The sequence below is a fragment of the Heptranchias perlo genome, unplaced genomic scaffold, assembly GCF_035084215.1.
Source record: "Heptranchias perlo isolate sHepPer1 unplaced genomic scaffold, sHepPer1.hap1 HAP1_SCAFFOLD_54, whole genome shotgun sequence".
Taxonomy (NCBI): domain Eukaryota; kingdom Metazoa; phylum Chordata; class Chondrichthyes; order Hexanchiformes; family Hexanchidae; genus Heptranchias; species Heptranchias perlo.
This window is the reverse complement of record NW_027139559.1, coordinates 7,463,530-7,487,957: the sequence shown is the minus strand read 5'-3', so window position 1 is coordinate 7,487,957 and position 24,428 is coordinate 7,463,530. Positions and strand designations below refer to the sequence as shown.

Below are 24,428 nucleotides of genomic sequence, written 5' to 3'. Positions count from 1 at the left end.
CCAGATGAAAAGAAGAGATCGGGAAGTCAACTCGCAACAGAAAGAAAGAAGTAGACAGAAACAGAGCTGGAGAGAGTGGGACATAAACAGAATGAAATAAAGACGGATGAAAAAAGGGAGAAGGAAGAACGAGGTAGAGAAAAGGAAAACGGAAAAGTAGATACACAGAGAGAAACAAAGAGCGAGATCGACAGAGGGAATAAAAAGAGAGAGAAGGATACGGAGAGAGAGGTGGAAAGATAAAAAGACGGATGAAGTCAGAGAGAGGGAGAGACAACGAGGGAAAGGGGCAGGGAAGCTGATGTGAAAAACAGACAGAGAAGGCAAAGAGAGAAGATAGGCAGCGTCATGCAGACAGAGAGAGAGGCGCATAGAAAAAAGCCAAGAATAACAGGAAGAAAAAGATAGAGATACAAACAGCACCAGAGAGACAGAAATTAAAGTAGAAATGTAAAAAACAAGATTGAAAAACACACAGGAGATAAACAGAGATAAACGATATACACAGAGGACAGACACGTAGAAACATGAACAAAGATAAAACGTGACAGCAAGGTAGAGGCAGAAACCATTAAATAGCCAAATAAACTGTATGATCAGCCTGGAGTGTGAGGGTGCTGACTAGCAGAACAGCAACAGATGAAGCAGGCCAGACAGTTCATGTCTGTTCTGGGGTTACATTTTTGTGGATTTAATTTTGACAGTTCGAAAGGTGATACCTGGAGGCTGCACAATAAAATCACTCAGTCTTATTTACCTGACCCTGACCATTATTTTCTGTGGGAGATTCGCAGCTGCTCTGTGAGGCAAACATTCTTCCGATAAACGAAAGCCTGATATTAAATCGGCTTCAGCACGTCTGAAGGTAAATGACTTTTAAAAGGTGGAAGGACTGTTAATCGGATTGTTAATGACACATTGTAAAAGAAGATCACACAGCGGAGGATAGATCACCATGTCAACAAGAACGATTCCAGGGGGGGCTAGAGGTAGTTAGAACACCTGCGGACTTAATTTCGTTAAGTTGTGGACACTGAGAGAAAACAAATTTGGTGTCAATCAATCGTGGGTTGCATTTGTAAGAACGTATTGTTGACAAGTCATCGTCCCAGAGGCGTGGTTCTGTATTCAAACGGATTTTATAAGCTGCACAGAAGTTGAGTGGGGAGAGGCACAGATCCACCACGACTGTCCCATCCTCACATTTCGCTTCCTGGCAGCACCACCTCAGCTGAACTGTTCATTATACTCACTAACACACAGCTTGGTGCCTCCATGCAGGTTTACAGATTGCCTGTGAAGCAGGTGACCTGACTACATGAGAAATGCACGCTACACAACTACCGTATCAATCAAAAAATATCTGCAACCTTCCCAGCAAGCTTGAGCCAACCATGAGCATATCACTTTCGTTATGGGGTTAGTTTAAGGTGCACATTTGATTTCCAAACGGTTATGGATTTGGGGGATTCAGGATGTGTTTTTTTATTGTTGCTAAAGCAATTCTAAATCGGTCTTAAACCCAAGATGTTGATAAATTCTAATGTCATTTTTACTGGTGTATTACTAACAATAATAAATGATTGTTTTCTTCATCAAGCCAAGGTTTATGCCTGAAGTTTCTTTCGGCAACATAGCTCATTAAGTTAAATGTAAAATTAAACCTTTTGCAAATTGAAGTCTAAAATCATTTTGCACCTTTTTTTATTCCTACATTTGTACCATGTGAAACTCCCCCAATAAGTTATTGGATTCTGTAATAAATCACAATGTACTCTTAACCCTTCTACAGTTTTGCTAAACTAGACAGGACCCCGCAGCACTCTCCTGCTCTGTTACTTTACAAATATTGTTATTGTTTCAGCTTAAAGAAAAATATGAACTTTGGAGAAATAAATTAAATCCCAGATCAGAGCTATATTTAGATTGAGTCCAACTTTAATCTGATTTATTCAATAAAAGCTACAACGACATTCTTTACATAAAATGAGTAATTTGACCTTTCCTCTGAATGTCTGGTCTCTCCTTCTCCGTAAGCATTATGTTCAAATAACCAAATGTTAAATGTTCATTTTCTTTGCAGAAATTCACCCTTTCTTGTTTAATTCCCTCACTGCACGACTGCACTTATGTTTAACAGCAACTAGTTCCAGTCTCACTCAGTTTGTATCTTTAACTAGAGTGGAACTGTGATTTAACAGGAGCAGCAAATGAACCTTCTCCGTGTCTCTCAATACAACAAGCATCCGCCTTGTCCCTCAGTTAGGTGGCCGCTTTACCCATCAGTAAGACGGCTGCCTCACTGGCGGCCATTTTGTTTCATATTCAGGGCGGCTATTTTGTTTAAACTTCATGATAACACTTTTTTTAACATGGCCACTTGTCCCTCAATAAATTACCTCCGTGCAGCGGGCCATTTTGTTTCCAGTTCAGGGCAGTGAATCTGTTGTTCACAATATCATCATAGGTACGGCACAGGAGGAGGTCATTCGGTCCATTATGCCTGTGCTGGCTCCTTTAAAGGACAATCCAATTAGTCCTGTTTCCTCCTCTGCTCTTTCCCCACGGTCCGAATGGGGGCTTTTTGTAATAGTTGTTATAATATATAAATACAGGTTGTTTTTGTCTATCAAGGTCATTTCCCAATCTTTCACACTTTAGATCCATCTGCCATATAAACTGGGCTTTGTTTCTGTGTAAATGAATGTTAGTGAGAGGTTGAGCCTGAAACTAAGTGAGGGATCTTGCTGTGGATTAGATTTTTAAAAACGATTTATTGTTTTGGCACCTCTGAATGTCTAGAATTTGTTTTAACACGTTGGCTAATTGGAAAAAGCCACAAATTGGAAGTTGACCACAAACTACAGGCGTTTTATTCCCTGCTCCAGGAACAGAAGGGAAAACGAACACAGGGACCGTTTGGATTCTGCAGCAAACGCTAACAAGGACAGACAGACAGACCGGCACGTTTAAGGGGGAGTTTGTGAGTGCGTGGCAAAGCAGGAGAAAAAAAAAACCTGCAAACTTCAATTGTGGAGAGAAGCAACATGTGCTCTTCAGGCTGTACTGAGTGTCTTTCTCTTTCTCCCCATTCCCAACTTTTCTCTCTCCTCTTTAGATTCTCTGCTTTGTAAATGGGGATTTCGTTTGTCAATGGTGTTTGCTGAGAGATTGCCTGTGTAACGGAATGAGTGCGTGAGTGAGTGAGTGTGAGTTCGATCTGGGCTCTTGCTGTGCCTTTTTAATCCCTTGCTTTGATTTTAATCAATTCCTTTATCTCATTCTAACTCTCTGCAGAGGATTTTTTTGTGTAAATGCTGTAACATGAAGACGTGGAAAGCTAAAATTTGGGAGGACGAATCTTTAGACAAGAGGCTTTCTCTCCAGAGGGGAATGACCGAGGCATTCACCGGAGGTGGCTCTCAATGGGGCTCACGTGAGCTGTATCTGGTTAACTGTGCGATCACTGGGAGCACTTTGGGATCACTGGGTCACTGTGGGGTCATTTTTTGATCATCGTGGCATCACTGTGGGCATTGTCGCACCACAGGGACACTGTGGGATCACTGGGACAACATGGGGTCGGTGGGACACTGTGGGATCACTGGGAGCTTCCAATGTTTCCGATATTACTATTTTTTGTCAACTGAGGATTCCCCTCCATTGTTGTTGACAGGTCCCTCGACCGTGTCTGTCCCATTTCCTGCATTCTGTCCTCACCTCTTCCCCTCCCTCCCAGAAGCACTATAAGGTCCCCCTTGTCCTCACCTTTCACCTCACCAGCCACCACATTCAAGGTATCATCGTCCGCCATTTCCACAATCCCCAGCGTGATGTCACGAACAAATTCATCTTCCCCTCCACTCCCCCTGCAATAAATGCTGGCCGTGCCAGCGACGCCCACGTCCAATGAATGAATTAAAAAGGGGGTTCCTGAAACACAAGGGATTGTGGTTATTTTAGCGGCCATTCGAGACGGATTCTCGGTAAGTCTTTGTATAACTTCGCATTTCCGAATGAAGGTCAGTACAGATAATATTAGTGGGCCAGGACGCTGGCGAAGGGCTATTGAATGACACCATGAGGAGTTTGGGTAAACGTCAGTACAGATACAATTAGTCGGACAGGACGCTGGCGAAGGGCTATTTCGTGAAACCATGAGGAGTTTGGGTCAACGTCAGTATAGATACAGTCAGTGTCGATTGGGTAATCCAGCCTGAGACGGGCTTTGTAATGGTCAGAGAGGTTGGGTGGGCTTTGTAATGGAGAGAGACATCAGGAGGGCTCTGTAATGGACAGGGAGTATCAAATAGGATCTGCTGTGGGTCGTGGGGTGGATAATTGTGTCTGGTGCGCTTTAATGTGCAGAGAGGATGTGCTGTCGTCTGCAATGTGGGAGGGGTAGGATTACATGGGCTCTGTAATGGACAGGGAGGATCAGATAGCCTCTGTAATGGGCGGGAGGATCAGATGGGCTCGGTAATGGACAGCAAGGATCAGGTAGGCTCACTAAATGACAAGGGGGATTTGGCGGGCACTGTAATGGGTTGGGAGGATCAGATGGGTTCTGTAATAGGCGGGGAGGATCAGATGGTCTCTGTAATGGGCGGGGAGGGTCTGGTGGGCTCTGTGATGGGCATGGAGGATCGTGTGGGCTCTGTAATGGGCGGGGAGGATCAGGTGGGCTCTCTGATGGGCGGGGGGATCAGGTGGGTTCTGTAATAGGCAGGGAGGATCAGGTGGGCTCTGTAATAGGCGGCGAGGATCATGTGGGCTCTGTAATAGGCAGGGAGGATCAGGTGGGCTCTGTGATGGGCGCTGAGGATCAGGTGGGCTCTGTGATGGGCGCGGAGGATCAGGTGGGCTCTGTAATAGGCGGGGAGGATCAGGTGGGCTCTGTAATAGGCGGCGAGAATCAGGTGGTCTCTGTGATGGGCGGGGAGGATCAGGCGGGCTCTGTAATAGGCGGGGAGGATCAGGTGGTCTCTGTGATGGGCGGGGGCATCAGGTGGGTTCTGTAATAGGCGGGGAGGATCAGGTGGGCTCTGTGATGGGCAGGGAGGATCAGGTGGGCTCTGTAATGTACAGGGAGGATCAGGTGGGCTCCGTGATGTGCGGGGAGGATCAGGTGGGCAATGTAATAGGCGGGGAGGATCAGGTGGGCTCCGTGATGTGCGGGGTGGATCAGGTGGGCTCTGTAATAGGCGGGGAGGATCAGGTGGGCTCCGTGATGTGCGGGGAGGATCAGGTGGGCTCTGTGATGGGCAGGGAGGATCAGGTGGGCTCTGTAATGTACAGGGAGGATCAGGTGGGCTCTGTAATAGGCGGGGAGGATCAGGTGGGCTCCGTGATGTGCGGGGTGGATCAGGTGGGCTCTGTGATGGCCGGGGAGGATCAGGTGGGCTCTGTGATGGGCCGGGAGGATCAGGTGGTCTCTGTGATGGGCGGGGAGGATCAGGTTGGCTCCGTGATGTGCAGGGAGGATCGGTTTGCTCTGTTGTGATTGGGATTATTGCCGAGCTTTATTGTGAGGTGGGAGGAAGGGCGGGTTCTGTGTGTGTGGGGAGCATTTGCGGGCTCATTTCTGAGGGGGAATACAGCCGAGCTCTGTTATGGGGGGAAGGGCAGCCTCTGTCGTGGGGACGGGGTGTGGGCTCTGTTGTGGGGGAGGGGATATTGATGGGCGGGTTTTATTGTCGGGGGGGGGAGTGGGCTATGTTGTGGTGGGGGTGTTGTTCATAGGCGGACTCTGTTGTGGTGGGAGGTGGTATTGCTGGGCGGGCTCTGTTGTGGGGGGGGTCGTTGATGGGCTCTGTTGTGGGCGGGGCGGTTGATGGGCGTGCTCTGTTACCGACCGGCCTGTGATGTGTGGTAACATGTTTCGTGTCAGCAGTCGGCGCCTTCTGTATTCGGTGAAATGGCTTCAAACTTCTTCATTTTGGGATATGGGAAGCGAATGGGATGGGGTTTGATGGATGCAGGTTTATGGGGAGAGAGCTAGAATTTTGAGATCTCAGTGCCTCAAAAAACTCTGATTTTTCTTAAAGATCCGTTTAACTCCCTTCTTTCATTTGGAAACATTTCAGAATTTTTGCAGTGACAGAAGACAGATTTGTTTAAAGGTTTTCACAAGTCTCATGTACAGACCAGGAATGACCCGGGTTTAATCCATATTCTGTGCTTAGTTATTTGATACCAGATGGAACAATACAACTAGACTGAGTGCCGCTGGGGTATGTCAGGTGTAAAATCCACCAGGGCTCCTGCTCTCGATGGCGATCCAGTGACCCCGGTACCGGGTTAGAACACCATCAGTGAACGACACAAACTCAAACTCAAAGCTCAGACACCTGGGCAGCAAACTGGTGGCAACCAGTGACTGTGGAACTGAACCATAGTCTGAGTTTGCACTTTAAGGGGAGGACGAAAAAATATTTGGAGAGGTGGAAAGAAAAAATAAGTGACCAAGTGATGAACTCGCCAAGGCTTCTTCGACAGCACCTCCAAAACCCGCGACCTCTACCAGCTAGAAGGACAAGAGCAGCAGGCACATGGGGACAACACCACCTGCACGTTCCCCTCCAAGTCACACACCATCCTGACTTGGAAATATATCGCCGTTCCTTCATTGTCGCTGGGTCAAAATCCTGGAACTCCCTTCCTAGCAGCACTGTGGGAGAACCGTCACCACACGGACTGCAGCGGTTCAAGAAGGCGGCTCAGCACCACCATCTGGAGGGCAATTAGGGATGGGCAATAAATGCTGGCCTCGCCAGCGACGCCCACATCCCGTGAACGAGTAAAAAAAAAATTCAAACAATGAGCACAGTGAGGAGGAGGAGTGTGTGAGACGGGGATTTACAGCTTTGGGGGAAAAGGAGAGGAAAGAATGTTCCATAGATACTAGAATTTTCTGTTCTGAATTTTTATCCTCTATTTACAGTGATGACGTTTGTAAACTCCATTTGCAGGGTATTAGAAGGGGAGGATTTGAAGACGGGAAACTCAAACGAAACATCATCTCAAGCTCTGACAGAGTCTCTCCATTCACCAGGACCTGAATATTAGCGGCCTTTGAATGTGGAAGGAGAATTGTTTGTCTGGTCTGTCTGTGGGAAGAGATTTCAAACATCAGTGTGACTGGAAAAGCACCGAGACACACACACCCGAGTGAGAGTGTTCCAGTGCACTGACTGGGGGAAGAGATTGAACCAGTCACAGAGCCTGAAAAAACATCGCACCATTCACAGCGGGGTGAAACCGTGCACGTGTTCTGTGCGTGGGCGAGACTTCAGCTGATCGTCCAACCTGGAGAGACACAAGGACACCCGGACCATGTAGAAACCGTGGAACTGTGGGCCTGTGGGAAGGGATTCAATGACCAGTCCCAGCTGGAAACTCATCGACGCAGTCACACTGGGGGAGATCGTTCACATGTTCCATGTGTTGAAAAGGATTCACTCTGTCATCCCATCTGCTTACTCACCAGCGAGTTCAAACTGAGGATAGACCGTTAGTCCGCTCCATGTGTGGGAAGGAATTCACCAATTCATCCAAACTGCTGAAACACCAGCGAGTTCGCACTGAGTATAGACCGTTGGTCTGCTCCATGTGTGGGAAGGAATCACTAATTCATCCAAACTACTGAAGCACCAGCGAGTTCACTTATGACTGCAGGGGTTGGATTCTGCTGTTATTGCTGAAATCACCTCGAGGGCTGAACCATGTTCATTCTGATAGATGAAGCTTGTTTCTGGTTATGTTACTAACCCATGTAACTGGGCTGGGGTTTAATATTCTGGATAAATGTAAAGTAAATCAGCATTGTTTTAAAAACGTTGTTGTAGATTTTGGTATTTCCCACCTGAGTGTTCAGCATCACCTAACTGGAGCTCAGAAAGGACGATCCGGGGGCAGGATTTTACGGTGGGAACAGAACTTTACCCTGGACACAGTCCTTTAGGGCCACACTGAGAGGGGCAAACGGGATTTTCGTCTTTCTTGTCTCTCTTTACTGACAGCAAAGTCGCCGTGGGGGTCAATCTTGATGCGTCTAAGAAATGTGTCCGAGCTGCTCTCTTCCGTGGTTCAGAGCTCCTGGACACGGAAAAGAAGATTCCTTTACACCTGTGTTCAAAGCCGGGAAGAACAACGGTGAATGCTGCGAACGTGTTCTCAAATCAGAGATTGGAGCAAAACCGTGGTCTGTTTCACTGAAACGGCAGGATTAAGATTCGAGTTTAAAGATGACTGGTAATTGTTCTTTAATTGTAACAATTATTTCCGCTTAAAATAGAATCACTGCACCGTGCAGTGTCCACCAGCGGACGGCGACATTTCCACCTTACTGGAACCACTGCACCGTGCAGTGTCCACCAGCGGACGGCGACATTTCCACCTTACTGGAACCACTGCACCGTGCAGTGTCCACCAGCGGAGGGCGACATGTGTCTCCAATTGTAATCCTCGCAGCAGTGAGTCACTTCGACCTTTCAAGGTAAAAGAACCAATTAAAGAGCAACCTGTGGAATTATTGTCACTGGGATATATGCTATCAGTTTTTTTTTTGTACTATCATTTCTTGTTTCTTGTAAAAGATTGACTACAACCTGTAGTTTTTGGTCATTTTACCAACTGTGCTTGGATGAAGTTTACACTTTAGCGAATATCGTCAACACAGTTTAATAAAGCCCTGATTTATCAAGTGTATCAGAGAACACAGAGTGCATTCTCGGAGGATTGGACAGAATATGGGAAGAATTGAGTTGTGACGATGGGTCATGAGGGATACAAGGAAGTAGTGGAGATGGCTTATCTGTGATCGAGACAATGGGAATAGAGATGCCACATAAGATGACAAGGTCAAGCATGTTGCCGTGAATATGGATTTTATATGGAGCGAGAGGTTAATGGAGGACAGGAGGCCAGTGATTTCCGAGGAGAGAGGGCAAGTTCATTGATTTCAATTTCCTACCGAACTTATAGACTGGTCGGAAATTTAAGAAAAGGAAGGAGACAGTCTGAGAGAGTCCAAGGTGGATGTCTGAGTCCTGTGGTGGGAAGAAATTGAGTTGTAGACCAGGTGGAGACAGCTTGAAGCATCGACATTCAATGTCCGCCTTCGGGACAGTATGGGATAGGAAGTGATCCCAGGAGGTGTTCGACGTGCAGAGTATCAGTGGGCGTACAGCTGGAGGTGAGCGGGAAAGGTAACAGTGTCTGTTCCTTTAACTGGCGACCGCACAGTAACAGAGGGCGCACTATCCCTTTTAGAGCCGACCCTTCCTCGCTACAACATTTTCTTTTGTCTAAAATTAATAATAAAACTCCAGAAAATCCAACACATTTATTTATAAATACTATAATATTCTGGCTCACCACACTGTTGCCTTTTTCATTTGTTTTTAAAAACGTCATTCTTTTTCAATAATTAATATTTTGAAAAATAATCCTTTATTTAAAAGATAAATAAATAAACATCCCCGGCCCGTCTCCTTTAGTGTTTAAGACAAAGAGACACTGGGTTTGGATCCATCGCACTGGTCAGCAGAATCCCGCCCCCTCCCTACTGTGAGTGGACGATGAACAGACTATCGGACTCCAGTCCATCTCCGCGCTTACTATTGGTAATGAACTAATGTCAATCATCTACACCCGCCAAGTTTGATTTGGCTGGGAGGGCGCGTCGGGGGGTGGAACTGAGGCCCCAGAACAGAACTCCGGCCAAGCAACAGAATCGGGAACAATCGAATTTTCAATTTGCCAATAGAAATAAAGGGCTCAGGCGGCGGGTCACTCCGGGTCTCAGGTTTCTGATAGGGGACAGTGCGGCGGGTCGCTCCGGGTCTCAGGTTTCTGAAAGGGGACAGAGCGGCGGGTCGCTCCGGGTCTCAGGTTTCTGAAAGGGGACAGAGCGGCGGGTCGCTCTGGGTGTCAGGTTTCTGATAGGGGACAGGGCGGCGGGTCGCTCTGGGTGTCAGGTTTCTGAAAGGGGACAGAGCGGCGGGTCGCTCTGGGTATCAGGTTTCTGATAGGGGACAGGGCGGCGGGTCGCTCCGGGTGTCAGGTTACTGATAGGGGACAGAGCGGCGGGTCGCTCCGGGTCTCAGGTTTCTGAAAGGGAACCGAGCGGCGGGTCGGCTCCGGGCCTCCGTTTACTGTTTAGTGTTAAATAAAAATAGAAAACTCTGCAAACACTCAGCAGGAATGTTTAGTGTCGCCTCTTCACTCGGCGCTGAAAACTCGCTTCTCGCCACGGTAAATTTCAATCAGGAATTCGGGATCTCAATGGCAGGTGCTCGTACCCAGAATACCCGGGAGCTGGAAAACGGCCTATTCATACCAACGGAACCCAGCGCGCAGGCTCAGTATATGTTTGTTGCCAGTTGCAATGATGTGAGGGGGTGCAGACAGAGATCGAGGACCGGGGATCGATACCAACCACGATGGGGTGGGGCGGGCGCGGGGAGATAGATAGCGAGGGCCGGGGATTGATACAAACCATGGCGGGGTGGGGCGGGGTGTGGAGATAGAGAGCGAGGGCAGGGGATTGATACAAACTACGGGGGTGGAGACAGCGAGCGAGGGCCGGGGATCGATACAAACCACGATGGGGTGGGGCGGGCGCGGGGAGATAGAGAGCGAGGGCCGGGGATTGATACAAACCACGGGGGTGGAGACAGCGAGCGAGGGCCGAGGATCATTTCAAACCCCGAGAGGTGGAGATAGTGAGCGAGGGTCGGGGATCAATGCAAACCCCGAGAGGTGGAGATAGAGAGCGAGCGTCGGGGATCAATGCAAACCCCGAGAGGTGGAGATAGTGAGCGAGGGTCGGGGATCAATGCAAACCCCGAGAGGTGGAGATAGTGAGCGAGGGTCGGGGATCAATGCAAACCCCGAGGGGTGGAGATAGTGAGCGAGGGTCGGCGATCAGTGCAAACCCCGAGGGGTGGAGACACACTCTTCGGAAACACGACTGTGGGTCTGAGGACCCAGAGCACACGGAACCCGTGCGTGTCCAGAGGGCGGCATCTGCGATGATCTCTCCCCAGTGATGGCACCGGTATACCAGATAACCAGCCGCCATCTTGGAAGAGGAAGTTGGGAACAGTTCAGTGATCAGCACGGCGCATGTGCGGCCCACTTGCTACAGGAACAAGGAGTGGGCGCGGATTCAGGGTCTCAGTGACCAGGAGTAAAGTTTGGGCGAGGCTTCCGGATTTCAGTGATCAGAAGCAAAGCGTGGTCGGGGCTTAAGGGTCCTAGAAAACAGGAACGAAGACTTGGGAGGTTTCAGTGTCCCACTAACCAGGAACAAGTTATGGGATGCGGGGGGGCGGGGGGCGGCGGTGGGGGCCGGGTCACTGTGAGCAGGAACAAAGCCGGGTCGTGGCTTTAGGGTCCCAGTGGCCAGGAACAAATTATGGGCTAGGGTTCCGGGTCCCAGTGGGCAGCAACAAAGCCTGGTCGGGGCTTCATGGTTCCAGTGACCGGGAAGGTGAAGTGAGAGTGACTGCCCTTGACATCAAGGCAGCATTTGACTGAATGTGGCACAAAGCAACCCGAGTAAAATTGAAATCAATAGGAATCGGGGGAGAACTCTCGAGTGGCTGGAGTCATACCAAGCACAAATGGAGATGGTACTGGTTGTTGGAGGCCAATCATCTCAGCCCCAGGACATGGCTGCAGGAGTTCCTCAAAGCAATATCCTAGGCCCAACCATCTTTAGCATTTTTTTATTCGTTCATGAGATGTGGGCGTCACTGGCAAGGCCAGCATTTATTGCCCATCCCCAATTGCCTTGAGAAGGGGGTGGTGATCCGCCTTCGTCAACTTCTGCAGTCCATGTGCTGAAGGTTCTCCCACAGTTGCTTCATCAATGACCTTCACTGCATCATAAGGTCAGAAATGGGGATGTTCGCTGATGATTGCACAATATTCAGTTCCTTTTGCAGCCACTGACATAATGAAGCAGACCGTGTCCGCATGCAGCAAGAACTGGACAACATCCAGGCTTGGGCTCATAAGTGGCAAGAAACATTCGCGCCAGACAAGTGCCAGCAATGACCATCTCCAACAAGAGAGAGTCTAACCACCTCCCCTTGACATTCAAGAGCATTACCATCACCGAATCCCCTACCATCAGCATACTAGGGTCATCATTGACCAGAAACTTAACTGGACCAGCCATATAAATACTGTGGCTACAAGAGCAGGTTAGAGTCCGGCTATTCTGCGGCAAGTGACTCACCTCCTGAGTCTCCAAAGCCTTTCCACTATCTGCAAGGTCAAGTCAGGAGTGTGATGGAATACTATCCACTTGCCTGGATGAGTGCAACTCCAACAACACTCAAGAAGCTCGACACCATCCAGGACAAAGCGGCCCGCTTGATTGGCACCCATCCACCACCCGAAACATTCACTCCCTCCACAATCAGCGCACCGTGGCTGCAGTGTGCACCATCCACAGGATGCACTGCAGCAACTCGAAAAGGCTTTTTTCGACAGCACCTCCCAAACCCACGACCTCTACCACCTAGAAGGACGAGGGCATAAGGCACATGGGAACAACACCACCTGCACGTTCCTCTCCAAGTCACACACCCTCCCGACTTGGAAATATATCGCCGTTCCTTCAACGTCGCGGGGTCAAAATCCTGGAACTCCCTTCCTAACAGCACAGTGGGAGAACCGTCACCACACGGACTGCAGCAGTTCAACAAGGCGGCTCACCACCACCTTCTCAAGGGCAATTAGGGATGGGAAATAAATGCTGGTCTTGCCAGTGACGCCCACATCCCATGAACGAATAAAAATAAAACAAAGAGTATGCGAGGCTTCAGCGCCCCAGTGACCAGGAACAAATAGTGGGCGGGGATTTCGGCTCCCAGTGAACCGCAACAAATAGTGGGCGAGGCTTCAGGTCCCCAGCGACCAGAAACAAAGTACGGGCGGTGTTTCATGGCCCCAGTGACCAGGAACAAAGAGTAGTAGGGCCTTCAGTGTCCCAGTGACCATGAACAAAGTATGGGCGGGGTTTCAGTGTCCCAGTGACCAGGAACAAATAGTGTGCGGGGCATCAGGGTTCCAGTGGCAAGGATCAAATAGTGGCCAGTTTTTCAGTGTCCCAATGACCAGCAGCAAATAGTGGGCAGGGTTTCAGTGTCCCAGTGACCAGGAACAAATAGTGGCAGTGTTTCAGGGTTCCAGTGACCAGGAACAAATAGTGACAGGGTTTCAGGGTTCCAGTAACCAGGAACAAATAGTGGGCAGGGTTTCGGAGTCCCAGTGACCAGGAACAAATAGTAGGCAGGGTTTCAGGGTCCCAGTGACCAGGAGCAAATAGTGGGCAGGGTTTCAGAGTCCCAGTGACCAGGAACACATATTTGGCAGGGCTTCAGGGTCCCAGTGACCGGGAACAAATTGTGGGCAGAGTTTCAGTGTCCCAGTGAGCAGGAACAAATAGTAGGCAGGGTTTCAGGGTCCCAATGATCTGGCGCAAATAGTGGGCAGGGTTTCCGTGTCCCAGTGACGAGGAACAAATAGTGGCAGGGTTTCAGGGTTCCAGTGACTGGGAACAAATAGTGGGCAGGGTTTCAATGCCCCAGTGACCAGGAACAAATAGTAGGCAGGGTTTTAGGGTCCCAGTGACCAGGAACACATATTAGGCAGGGTTTCAATGTCCCAGTGACCAGGGACAAATAGTGGCAGGGTTTCAGGGTTCCAGTGACTAGGAACAAATAGTGGGCAGGGTTTCACTGTCCCAGTGACCAGGAACAAATAGTAGGCAGGGTTTCAGGGTCCCAGTGACTAGGAACAAATAGTGGGCAGGGTTTCGGAGTCCCAGTGACCAGGGACAAATAGTGGACAGGGTTTCAGAGTCCAAGTGACCAGGAACAAATATTAGGCAGGGTTTCAGGGCCCCAGTGACCAAGAACAAATAGTAGGCAGGGTTTCAGGGTCCCAGTGACGAGGAACAAATAGTGGGCAGGGTTTCAGAGTCCCAGGAACCAGGAACAAATAGTAGGCAGGGCTTCAGCGTCCCAGTGACCAGGAACAAATAGTAAGCAGGGTTTCAGAGTTCCAGTGACCAGGAACAAATATTAGGCAGGGCATAAGGGTCCCAGTAACCAGGAACAAAGAGTGGGCGGGGCTTCTGCTTCCCAGTAACCTGGAGAGAAAATTAGTCACACATTTATTGTATTCTCACTCTGCACACAGTGGGTGTAGAACTGAACCCAACCAGAGTAGAGCGAGGGACAGAACTGGGAGTGGAGGAGAGGAATGTTGGAGATGGTGCGATAGGTTTGGATTTCAGCACAGGGAGGAGGGAGAGTGTGTGGGACGGGGATTTGCAGCTTTGGGGGAACAAGTGAGGAAACATGTTCCACAGAAACTAGAATTCTGTGTTCTGAATTCCTATCCTGTATTTACAGTGATGACAGGGTATTAGAAGCGGAGGCTTTGCAGACCGGAAAATTAAACCAAACATCACATCAAGCTCTGACAGAGGCACTCGATTCATCAGGACCTGAATATCATCGGCCTTTGAATGTGGAAGAACAAATGTTTCTCTGTTCTGTCTGTGGGAAAATGTTTCAAACATCAGTGTGACTAGAAAAGCACAGAGACAAAAACCCGAGTGAGAGTGTTCCAGTGCACTGACTGTGGGAAGAGCTTCAACCAGTTACAGAGCCGGAAAAGTCATCATACCATTCACAGCGGGGAGAAGCCGTACACGTGTTCTGTGTGTGGACGAGGCTTCAACCGATTGTCCGACCTGTAGAATTACAGGGACAGCCGGACCACGGAGAAGCCGTGGAAATGTGGGGTCTGTGGGAATGGATTCAATTAACCATGTGAGCTGGAAACTCATCATCAACGCAGTCACACTAGGGAGAGGCTGTTTTCCTGCTCCATGTATAAGAAGGGATTCACTCAGTCATCCCACCTAGTGAAACACAAGAGAGCTAGAACTGGGGAGAGGACGTTCAACTGCTCCGTGTGTGGGAAGAAATTCACTCATTCATCCCACGTCTCTGCACAGCCAGTTGACATGTGACTGCAGGTGTTGGATTCTGCTTTTATTGTTGCTGTCAATCACATTCAAGATTGAATCATGTGCATTCTGGCAGTTGGGCTATGGATCTGCGGATGTTAAGAATCCCAATAACTGGGCTAGAGTTTAATATTATGATATCGGTCAAATAAATCAGCTTTGCGTCAAACACACAGTGTGTGGAGTCCTTAATCTCTCCGGGATAAGAGGAGAATATTTGATGTCCTGTTACTCATTTCCTGATATTGAGAAGTGCAATAGTTCCAACACCACTCTCTGTTTACTGGCCTTTACCCAACTTCCTATCCATGTTGTTATGATCTGGAATTCACTGCCTGAAAGGTGGTGGAAGCAGATTCAATAGTTACTTTCAATATGGAATTGGATAAGATGAATTTGCAGGGTTATGGGCTAAGTGGAGGAGAGTGGGGCTAATTGGATCGCTCTTTCAATGAGCCAGCACAGACACGATGGGCTGAATGTCCTCCTTCGATGCTGTAACATTTCTTTGATTCTTTCTATGATTCTATGATTCTACCTGCGTCTTTTCTCCTCATGCCTCTGCGTAATATCATGGCACTTTTCTCTCGAGTGCTCAAGTTCGAGCTTTGTGTTGCTGGTGTCACTGCAGGGCATGCGGGAGGCTTTGAATTTCCTCGATGGCACGTTTCCCGAGGTGGTCACCCCACAGCTAAAGAGAGTTCAGGAGGATAGTAAGTGGGTGGCCATCCGACAGGGTAGGAAGAGGCAGGCAGTTCAGGAATCCTCCTGGAGTGTGGCGCTCACGGACCGGTTTCAGTGCTGAATACCAGTGATGGTGACGCGAACTAGGGGAATCCAATCTAGAGCACATCCACGGCACCGTGGGGCAAAGGGCTACACAGTGGTGGGGGGGTGGGGGGGCACAGCCATGTATAGAAATGCACACAAATGATAGGTGATTGATAGTCAGTGGGATAGTCAGGCGTTTCTGCAACCGCCGACATGAGTCCTGCAGAGTGCTGTCTCCCCGTTCCCAGGGTAAAGGACGTCATGGAGAGGTTGCAGAAGATTATGCGTCTGGGAAGGGGAACAGCCAGAAGTCGTGGTCCATGTTGCAATCAATGATATGGGAAGCAAAGGGTTTTAAGTTCCTGCACACAGAGTTTCAGGAGCGAGGGAGGAAGTTAAAGAGCGGGACCTCAAATGTGATAATCCCTGGATTACTCCCAATGCCACGTGCTAATGGGTATCGGACCAATGTCCTCGTGAAGTGTTTAACTGGTGCTGTGGATGAGGATTTAAACTAAATTGGCAGGAGGAGGGGCACAAGGATAAAGAATTAGAGAGGAGAAACAAGGTGCAGAGAGGACTGGGAAAGGCAAACAGCATTAGCATAAAGAGTAGTTCAGAAATAGGAGGTAGCATACAGGGGGCAACGTGAGGCAGAGTAAGATGAGTTTTGAGTGCATGTGCGTAAAAGCACGGAGCGTGGTAAATTCAGTTCGTAAGCTGCAGACGCAAATTACCACGTGGGATTATGAAATAGTTGCAATTTGGAGGCCTGGCTCATACATATCAACTTAATATTTCTGGCTACAATTTATTCAGGACAGGTAGGGAAGGAAGACTAGGAGAGAGGGTGAGGGGGCAGTGTTGATCAGTGATATTGTTACTGAACTGGAAAGGGTGATACAGCAGGGGGTTCAAAGACAGAAACTATTTGGTTAGTATTGAGGAAAAATAGAGAAGATATTACGATCCTGGGTGTATACTGTCAGCCAAAAAATAGTGGGAAGGAGATAGAGGAACAAATCTGCAGGCAAGTTGCAGAAAGGTGCAAGAAATATAGAGTAGTGACAATGGGGGACTTCAATTATCCAAGTTTCGTCTGCGAAAGTAACAGTGTAAAGGGAAAAGAGGGGGATGAATTTCTGAAATGTGTACAAGAGAACTGTTTGACCAGTATGTTTCCAATCCAATGATGAAGGAAGCAGTGATGGATCTAGTACTGGGGAAGGAATTGGCGCAAATGGACCATGTTTCAGTGGGGGAGGATTTGGGAAACAGTGTTCATAATATCAAGAGGTACTTATGAAAAATGACAACGAACATCAAATGTGAAAATACTCAACTGGAGGAGGGCTCATTTCAGCGAGTTGAAAGGGGACTCGACACGTTCCCACTGGGGGGAATGGGGAAGCATCAAAAGCTAGAAATAGATGATTAAGGATATAGCGACTAAAAAGAAACATAAATAGGAGGCTGATCATAAATGTTAGGCTCATAATACAGTGGAGAATCAAGCTGAATACAGGAAGTGCAGAGAAGAATTGAAAAAGGAAATAAGACGGGCAAAGATTATGTATGAGAATAGATTACCGGGTAACATAAAGTGGAACCCAAAAGTCTATTCTAAACATGTAAAATAAAAGTATAGTCAAAGTAAGGGTGGGGCTGATTTGGGAAAACGAGATCTTCTTGTGGAATCCGAAGGCATGGCTGAAGTACTAAATGAGGAATTTGCATCTGTCCTCACCAAAGAAGAGGATGCTGCCAATGTCACAGTACAGGCGGAGGTAGCAGAGCAATTTGAAAGGATAAAAATAGATAATAAGGAGGTACTTAACAGGTTGGCAGCGCTCAAAGTAGAAAAGTTATCCGGTCCAGAGGGGATGCATCCTAATTTGTTGAGGGAAGTACGGGTGGAAATTGCGGAGGCTCTGGCAACAATCTTCCAATCTTCCTTAGATATGGAGGCGGTGCCGGAGGACTGGGGGATTACAAATGTTACACCCCTGTTCAAAAAATGGAAGAGGGATAAACCTGGCAACTACAGACCAGTCAGTATAACTTCGGTAGTGGGGAAAGATTCAGAGAGAATAATTGGAGACAAATTTAATTTTCATTTGGAAAAAGCATGGGCGAATAAATGACAGCCAGCATGGATTAGTTAATAGAAAATTGTGTTTTACTAAATTGATGAAGTTCTTTGCTGAAGTAATGGAGAGGGTTGAGGAAGTTAGTACAGTTAATGTTGTGTATATGAACGTTCAAAAGGCATTTGATAAAGTGCCACGTCATAGACCTTTTGCAAAATTTAATCCATTGGATTAAACGGGCAGTGGCAGCTTGAATAAGAAATTGGCTAAGGGACAGAAAGCAAAGAGTCGTGGTGAAATATTGTTTTTCAGACTGCATCGAAATATATAGTGGTGTTCCCCAGGGGTCGGTAATATGACCACTGCAGTTTTTGATATATATTGATGACCTGCACTTGGGTATAGAGGGTACAATTTCAAAGTTTGCAGATGACACAAAACTCGGAAATGTAATAAACAGTGAGGAGGATAGTAACAGACTTCAGGAGGACATTGATAAACGGGTCAAATGGGCAGACATATGGCAGATGAAATCTAAGGCGGAGAAATATGAGGGGGTGTAGTTTGGTAGGAAGAATGAGAATAGGTTTTATATATATATATATATATATATATATATTCGCTCATGGGATGTGGGCATCGCTGACAAGGCCAGCATTATTGCCCATCCCTAATTGACCTTGAGAAGGTGTTTGTGAGCCGCCTTCTTGAACCGCTGCAGTCCGTGTGGTGAAGGTTCTCCCACAGTGCTGTTAGGAAGGGAGTTCAAGGATTTTGACACAGCGACGATAAAGGAACTGCGATATATTTCCAAGTCCGGATGGTGTATGACTTGATACAAATGGTTCACTTTTAAAGGTGGTGCAGGAACAGAGAGACCTGGGGTGCACGTACACAAATCTTTGAAGGTGACAGGGCAAGTTGAGAAGGATGCGCAGTCAAAGGGTCTCCACACCTGCCATATTCCCATTCCTGCTCCCTAATGTAAAGCAGTCACATAAGTATGTGGCCCTAGATTCTTCGAAACATTCTTAACTCATATTATTAAAGACATAAACGTCTTCCAGTTGCGTTAGTATGTTTAGTTCTTCAATGAATCGTGTGTCGAAGTGCACACTCCTGGCGAGACACCTGAGAGCTGCGTTTTGATAACCCGACGTCGACCCGGAAGCAGGTTCCGATCTCTGAAGGGAAATGATGAACCAATTGGATCTTTGTGACAATCCAGCAATTTTTTTTTGCATATTCTTTTCCAAGATTATTATCTTTAGCTTTACAACTCGCAATGATATTATTGGACCTCACTGCCTCTGATTTCTAGTTCACGATATTAATAAAGTACACAACACGGATTTAGTTACAATACAGTAGTAGGACAGGCCTGAATATCCTCAATTTAAAACATGAATTAACTTATTTCAAAGCTAGTCTGACTTCGTAATATGAGGTCGTGATATCACTATAATAGTATATTGTTAACGTGGGCATTTTTAACTTTCAGTTAACACTCTGCTGCATTTCCTATCCCCTATGCAAGGGTATTCGATATTTAGGCAGGACAGGCAAAAAGGAAAAGGAGGTGGGGTGGCGTTGTTAGTAAAGGATGAAAACAGAACAAGAGTGAGAAAGGATATTGGCTCAGAAAATCAAGATGTAGATTCAGTTTGGGTGAAGTTAAGAAGCACCAAGAGGCAGAAAACACTGGTCGGGTTGTCTATAGGCCTTCAAACAATAGTGGTAATATAAAGGATGGGAACAAACAGGAAATTAGAGATGCGTGTAACAAAGCTACTACAGTAATCATGGATGACATTAAGCTGCATACAGACTGGCCAAACCAAATTAGCAATAATATTGTGGAGGATGAATTCCTGGAGTATATACGAGATTTTTTTTTAGACAAGGTCACTAAGGAGCCAACAAGGGAACAGGCCATCCTAGATTGAGTATTGTGCAATAAGAAGGGGTTAATTAATAATCTTGTTGTGCAGGGTCCTTCAGGCAAGAGTGACATAACTTGATAGGATTCTTCATTAAGACGGAAAGTGAAGTAGTCCAATCCGAAATTAGGGTCCTAAATCTAAACAAAGGAAACAACGAAGGTATGAGGAGTGAGTTGGCTATGATAGATTGGGAAGCTTCATTAAAAGGCATGACAGTTGATAGACAATGGCTAACATTTAAGGAACAAATGCATGCATTGCAATAATTATACATTCCGTTCTGGCACAAAAACACAAAAGGAAATGCGGCCCAATCATGGATAACAAAAGAAATGAAGGATAGTATTGTAGCCAAAGAGGATATAAAGTTGCCAGAAAAAGTAGCAAGACTGAGGATTGGGAGCAGTTTAGCATTCAGCAAAAAAGGACCAAAAGATTGATTGAGGGGAGAAATAGAGTATGAGAGTAAACTTGCAAGGAACATAAAAGTGGACTGTAAAAGCTTCTACAAGTATGTAAAAAGGAAAAGATTAGTGAAGACAAATGTAGGTCCCTTACAGTCAGAAACGGGAGAATTTATGATTGGGAACAAGGGAATGGGAGAGCAATTAAACAAATACTTTAGTTCTGTCTTGACTGAAGAGGACACAAATAACTTCCCAGAAATGCTAGTGAACCAAGAGACGAGTGAGAAGGAGGAATTAAATGAAATTAGTATTAGTGAAAAAAATAGTGCTGGAGAAATTAATGGTACTTAAATCCGATAAATCCCCAGGTCCTGATAATCTATATCCCAGAGTACTAAAAGAGGTAGCCATGGTAAGAGTGGATGCATTAGTTGTCACCTTCCAACACTCTATACAGTATGGAACAGCTCCTGCAGAATGGAGGGTGGCAAATCTAATCCCATTATTTAAAAATGGAGGGAGAGAGAAAATAGGGAACTACAGACCGGTTAGCCTAGCATCAATAGTAGGGAAAATGCGGGAGTCTGATATAAAGGTTGCGATAACAGGACACTTCGATACTATCAACGGAATTAGGCAAAGTCAACATGGATTAATGAAAGGGAAATCATGTTTGACAAAGCTCCTGGAGTTTTTTGAGAATGTAACTGGTATAATAGATAAGGGAGAACCAGTGGACGTGGGTTATTTGGATTTTCAGAAGGCCTTTGACAAAGTCCCATGTGGAAAATTCAAAGCACATGGGATTGGTGGTAATATACTGGCATGGATTGAAAATTGGTCAACATTCAGGGAACAGAGAGTAGGAAAAAATGGGTCTTTTTCTTGGTGACAGGCAGTGACTAGTGGGGCACAGCAGGGATCAGTTCTTGGGCCTCAGCTATTCACAATATATTCACAATATATATATATATCAATGATCTGCATGAGGGAACCAAATGTAATATTTCCAAATTTGTGACGACACGAAACTATGTGGGATCGTGAGTTGTGAGGAGGATGGCCAAATACATGGCAGATGCAGAATAATATGGATAAATGTAAAGTTATCCACTTCAGAAGGAAAAACAGAAAGGCAGAGTATTATTTAAATGGTGATAGATTGAGAAATGTTGATGTGCAAAGGGACCTGGTTGTCCTTGTACACCAGTCTCTGAAAGCAAACATGCAGATGCGGCAAGCAGTTAGGAAGGCAAATGGTATGTTGGCCTTAATTGCAAGAGGATTTGAGTACAGGAGTAAGGATGTCTTACTGTAGTTATACAGGATGTGGAGATGCCGGTGATGGACTGGGGTGGACAAATTTCAGCAATCTTACAACACCAGGTTCTAGTCCAACAGTTTTATTTAATTAATCATAAGCTTTCGGAGCTTACCTCCTTCGTCAGGTGAGTGAGGTTCTAAAATCGCATAGCATATATTAGGCTGGGAGACGGTCACAGAAATCAAATGTGTCGTTGGTGTTCAGACAGGTTAGCCACGGAAAACAGTACATCCCAGCATAATGAATACACAATAGGTCAGATTACACAGACAAAGAGAGAAAGAGACCCGAAAGGCAGAAAGAGAGAAAGAGAGAATTTACAGTTGTAATAAAACAGATAACTTTTTTTAACCGCTGGTGGGGTTACGTGTAGCGTGACATGAACCCAAGATCCCGGTTGAGGCCGTCCTCATGGGTGCGGAACTTGGCTATCAATTTCTGCTCGACGATTTTGCGTTGTCGTGTGTCTCCAAGGCCGCTTGGAGAATGTTTACCCGAAGATCGGTGGCTGAATGTCCTTGACTGCTGAAGTGTTCCCCGACTGGGAGGGAACCCTCCTGTCTGGTGTCGTGGTCGCTGTTCTCCTGAAAGCTGGGTAATTTGCTGCGAACGATTTTCTGGAGAACAGCGTCCACGACACCACACAACCCTGTCACGGTAACCTCTGCAAAACATGTCAGATCATCGACACAGATACCACCATCACACGAGAGGACACCACCCACCAGGTGCATGGTTCATCCTCCTGTGACTCGGCCAACGTTGTCTACCTCATACGTTGCAGGAAAGGATGCCCCGGAGCATGGTACATTGGCGAGACCATGCAGACGCTGCGACAACGGATGAACGGACACCGCGCAACAATCGCCAGACAGGAGGGTTCGCTCCCAGTCGGGGAACACTTCAGCAGTCAAGGACATTCAGCCACCGATCTTCGGGTAAGCGTTCTCCAAGGCGGCCTTCGAGACACACGACAACGCAAAATCGTCGAGCAGAAATTGATAGCCAAGTTCTGCACCCATGAGGACGGCCTCAACCGGGATCTTGGGTTCATGTCATGCTGCACATCACCCCACCAGCGGGAAAAAAAGTTATTTGTTTTTAATACAACTGGACATTCTCTCTCTCTCTGCCTTTCGGGTCTCTTTCTCTCTTTGTCTGTGTAAAGTGACCCATTGTGTATTCAGTGTACTGGGATGTAATGCTTTCCGTGGCTAACCTGTCTGAACAACAACGACACCTTTGATTGCTGTGACCGTCTCCCAGCCTAATATATGCTACGCGATTTTAGAACCTCACTCACCTGACGAAGGAATAATTAAATAAAACTGTTGGACTATCACCTGGTGTTGTAAGATTGCTTACATTTGTAGTTATACAGGACCTTGGTGAAACCGCACCTGGCGTATTGTGTGCAGTTTTGGCCTCCTGACCTAAGAAATGATACACTTGACATAGAGGGAGTGCAGCGAAGGTTCACCAGACTGATTCCTGGGATGGCAGGACTGTCGTATGAGGAGAGATTGAGTCGACTCGGCTTGTATTCACTCAAGTTTAGAAAAATGAGAGGGGATCTCATTGAAACAAATAAAATTCTGAGAGGGCTCGACAGACTGAATGCAGGGAGGATGTTTCCCTGTCTGTGCGGTTTAGAATGAAGGGGTCACAATCTCAGGATATGAGGTAGGACATTTAGGACTGAGATGAGGAGAAATTTCTTCACTCAGAGGGTGGTGAACCTGTGAATTCTCTACCACAGAAGGCTGTGGAGGCCAAGTCAATAATTAAGAAGGAGCTCGATAGATTTCTTGACACAAAAGTCATCAAAGGGTATGTGGAGAGAGCGGCAATATGGTATTGAGATCGACGATCAGCCATGATCATATTAAGCAAGCTAGAAGGGCCGATTGACCTAATCCTGCTGCTATTTTCTATGTTTCTATGTTTCTTTTTTTCCCACATACGAAATTCTGTGTTTTTTTCCGAACGTTGGCTCCACCAGTTCTGAAAGCGCGCCTGGTCCGCACGGTTCCTATGGCTACATGTATTCTGTCTGTTCTCGGTGTAATTGAGTTATGCATTGGGACTCAGGAGTCCAAATTCATTGGTTTTGCACCTCCCTCCTTTGCCAATTGCATTGAGTCACATGTCAGGAACCCTCGCATGTATGACGCATGACACTAATTATATTCTGAGGCCTTGCAACGGCACCAACGCCACCTCATTAATCCAGTCCGGTATGGTATTGTTCCGTTACATTTTATGAGCAGTTGGGAAATGTCCCCTTTCATGAGAAGGTCTTAGTGTTTCCGAAAAGTACTTTTATCTTACAATGAAGACTGGTTGTGACCAGTCAGTCGAACTCCAGCGTTAAAGTGAGAAACTACGGAGGCTCACGGCCCTTTCTGAAATTGGGCACTCAATCGAACTGGACACACTGGCGCAGTACTGAGAGAGTGCTGCATTGCCACAGGACTTTGTGATCAGACGTTAAACCGAGGCCCAGTAAAAGGTGGAGAGAAAAGTTCCTATGGGAGAAGATCAGAGATTCCCTCCCCACCCCCAACTACCGAAACATGATATCTGGTCATTCATGTTAATGTCTACATCGTTAAAGCAATAGATAATATAGAAATGTATAAAGTGGTCACATGGAAGTGTCCGTGTGTCGCACTCAGTGATACGGGCGCCAGCTCCCCAAGGGAACAAAGCACTGACATGATTTTCTGAGGAGCTTACAACATCTGCAACAATTCTATCCTAATCCTGCACTGAATACATTCTCACTCGCAGTATCACTGTCCGTGCTGATCTATAGCCTGGAGATTACAGTTA

The 24,428-nt window shown here is 46.9% G+C and overlaps 1 long non-coding RNA gene across 3 annotated transcripts in view; it reads right to left on the bottom strand.

Annotated features, from left to right (window-relative positions):
* LOC137315217 (uncharacterized) overlaps window positions 1-24,428 on the bottom strand; it is an 84,756-nt gene that overhangs the window by 4,663 nt on the left and 55,665 nt on the right. For all 3 annotated transcript variants that reach the window (XR_010961354.1, XR_010961352.1, XR_010961353.1), the window contains exon 4: window positions 3,769-3,933. This is a non-coding gene — a long non-coding RNA (uncharacterized lncRNA). The remainder of the gene's footprint in view (window positions 1-3,768; window positions 3,934-24,428) is intronic.